Below are 3602 nucleotides of genomic sequence, written 5' to 3'. Positions count from 1 at the left end.
GAGGAGGAAATAACCGTAATAATGGAGCAATTAGTCGGGAGACGAGCATTCTTATCTGCCATTATTGCCATGAACCTGGTCACACTAAACGGTATTGCAAGAAACTGATAAATAAGCCGTGAAGGGCAAATATGGCCACTCAAGATTCTACAATTACTTCTTCTGACAACACTATAACAATTTCTATTGCGGAGTATGCTGAGCTCTCTCGATACCATTCTTCTAAGTCTACTGATTCATCAATTGCTGCTGCTACCAATTCAGGTATTCCTACTACATGTCTAATGTCTACCTCATCAAAGTGGGTCATTGATTCTGGTTGCACAGATCATATGACAGGTAACCCTAGTCTCTTATCCTCAGTAAAAGAACCTGAACAATTTAATCGACATGTTACTCTAGCTGATGGGTCCATATCTCCTGTCAAGTGTGTTAGCACTGCCAATCCTATGCCATCTCTTCCGTTGTCTTCTATTTTTTGTTTGCCTTGTTTTTCATTCAATCTATTGTCTATTAGCAAAATTACTCGTCTATTGAATTTTTATGTTAAATTTTATCCTACTTATTGTGTGTTTCAAGATCTTTTGACGAAGCGGATTGGTAGAGGACGTGAGTCAAGTGGCCTTTATCTTTTGGATGAACACGTTTTGTCATCTCTAGCTTGTGTTGGTGCTCTCTCCTCTTGAGGTTCATTGTCGTTTGGGTCATCCTTCATTGTCTACTTAAAAAAAATTGTGTCCGCAGTTTCAGTCTTATCAATTTTAGAATGTGAATCTTGTCAATTTGCCAAACATCATCGTTTACCTTTAGTTCCTCGAGTCAATAAACGGGTTTCATCCCCTTTTGAATTAGTTCATTCTGATGTTTGGGGTCCATGTCCTGTTATTTCTAAAATTGGTTTTCAATATTTTGCAACTTTTGTGGATGATTATTCTCGAGTTACTTGTTTCTTTTTAATGAAAACTCGTTTTAAGATATTCTCTATTTTCTATTCCTTTTGTGCTGAGATTAAAACTCAATTTAATACCTTGCAAAGTGATAATGCTAAAGAATATCTATCTAGTTCCTTCCAATCTTATATGTCACAGAATGGTATTCTTCATCAAACATCTTGTGTTGATACTCCTTCTCAAAATGGGGTTACAGAAAGAAAAAATTAACATCTTTCTTGAGGTTGCTAGGGCACTTCTATTCCAAATGAAGGTCCCTAAACATTTTTGAGCAGATGCTGTCTCTACTGCATGTTTTTTTATTAATCGCATGCCTTCTTCTGTGCTTAATGGTGCCATTCCCTATAGTGTCTTGTTTCCTTCTAAACTTCTATTCCTAATTGAACCTCTAATTTTTGTTGTACTTGTTTTGTTCGTGATGTTCGTCCACAGGTTTCCAAATTAGATCCAAAGTCCCTTCGTTGTGTTTTCCTTCGGTATTCTCTGCATCAAAAGGGGGTATCGTTGTTTCTCTCCCGATCTTGACCATTATCTTATTTTTGTAGATGTCACATTTTTTGAGACTACTCCATTTTTTCCTTCTCCTATATATAAGAGTGAGGGGGAGGATGATGAGCTTTTAATCTATGCTATCCAGCAATTTCCTAGCTCTCTTGCTCCTACTCCTACCACAACGTCTACTGCTCCTATTCCCCTCTTGCACCAGCATCTGCCCTCCCCCGTTTTGAACAAGTTTATTCCAAGAGACTAGGAACTCTAGACTCACTTCCCCACCTGCCGCTTCAACAGAAGATTTGGTTCCCTCCACTCAACCTGAGCATGTGCCACTTCTTAGTCAGACCTTGACCTACCCATTGCTCTTCGAAAAGGTAAACGCAATTGTACCTATCCTATTTCATCTTTTATTAGTTATAATCATCTTTCTTCTTCATCTTGTCATTTGTAAGTAACGTAGACTCTGTCTCTACCCCTAAAACTGTTATCCAAGCTTTGTCCCATCCTGGTTGGTGTGCAGCAATAAAAGAGGAGATGGCTGCCTTAGATAGTAATGGTACTTAGGGTCTTGTGCCTCTCCCGGCAGTAAGAAAGCTATTGGTTGTAAATGGGTTTTCACAGTTAAAATGAATCCTGATGGATCTGTTGCTCGTCTCAACGCTCGATTAGTTGCTAAGGGCTATTCTCAGATTTATGGCCTTGATTACTCTGATACTTTTTCTCCTGTAGCCAAATTGTCTTCTGTTCGTTTGTTTATTTCTTTAGCAGCTACTTTTGACTGGCCTTTGCATCAGCTGGATGTTAAGAATGCCTTTTTTCATGGGGATCTTCAGGAGGAAGTTTACATGGAGCAACCACCAGGCTTTGTTGCTTATGGGGAGTCGGGTAAAGTGTGTAAACTTCGAAAATCTCTGTATGGCCTAAAACTGAGTCCTCGAGCTTGGTTTGGTAGATTTTGCAATGTGGTACACCAATTTGGCATGCAGAAGAGTACTTCTAATCATTCTGTATTTTTCAGAAGCACTAAGACTGGTTTGATTCTACTTGTGGTTTATGTTGATGACATTGTTATTACAGGGAGTGATTCAGCGGGCATTACATCACTCAAATCATTCTTCATACTTAGTTTTAGACAAAAGACTTAGGATTGTTGAAGTATTTTTTAGGTATTGAAGTGTCTAGGTGTAAGAGAGACATCTTCTTATCTCACAGGAAGTATATCCTTAACTTACTAAAGGAAACTGTAAAGTTGGGTGCCAAGCCATGCAGTGCTCCAATGACTCCCAATTTGCAAATTTCAATTGGTGGTGAACTGTTTGATGATCTTGAGATGTATAGAAGATTGCTGGGCAAACTGAATTGTCTTAAGGTAACACGTCCATATATTGCTTACTCTGTGAGCGTGTTAAGCCAACTCTGTGAGCGTATTAAGCCAGTTTATGTCTTCTCCTACTGTTATCCATTAAGAAGCTTTAGGATGAATTTCGTGCTACTTGAAAGGTAATCCAAGTCGTGGCCTCCTTTACAGTAATCATGGGCATTTGAACATTGAGTATTTTTCAGAAGCGGATTGGGCAAGTTCGAAAGTTGATAGAAGATCAACTTCAGGATATTGTGTCTTTGTGGGTGGAAACTTGATATTGTGGAGGAGCAAGAAACAAAATGTAGTCTCATAATTGAGTGCTAAATCAGAATATCGAGCTATGGCACAATCTGCTTGTGAAATAATTTGGATTCGTCAGTTGTTAGAGGAAATTGGCTTCAAGTCATCCTTGCCTGCAAAGTTATGGTGTGATAATCAAGCTACTCCTCACATTGCATCAAATCCAGTATTCTATGAACGAACCAAACATATCAAGATTGATTGTCATTTCATTCATGAAAAGATACAACAGGGTGTTATTTCTATAAGGCACGTTAAAACAAGTGAACAGTTAGGAGATATCTTTACAAGAGCTTTAAATGGACCTCGGGTTAACTATCTCTGTAACAAGTTGGGCATGATTAAAATTTATGCTCCAACTTGAGGGGGAGTGTTAAGGATTAGTTATAAAGAAAGTTCTAATAGGAGTTAGATTCCTAATAGGTTTATAGTACCCTGTGTATGAATATATATGTGTCCTTATTGATGAAAAAAAGATATAGAGAATGTTTTCT

This window comes from Jatropha curcas, chromosome 1 (assembly GCF_041381405.1).
Source record: "Jatropha curcas cultivar XTBG-Jc1 chromosome 1, XTBG_Jcur_1.0, whole genome shotgun sequence".
NCBI lineage: Eukaryota > Viridiplantae > Streptophyta > Magnoliopsida > Malpighiales > Euphorbiaceae > Jatropha > Jatropha curcas.
The sequence above is the reverse complement of the archived record's forward strand: the minus strand, read 5'-3'. Positions refer to the sequence as shown.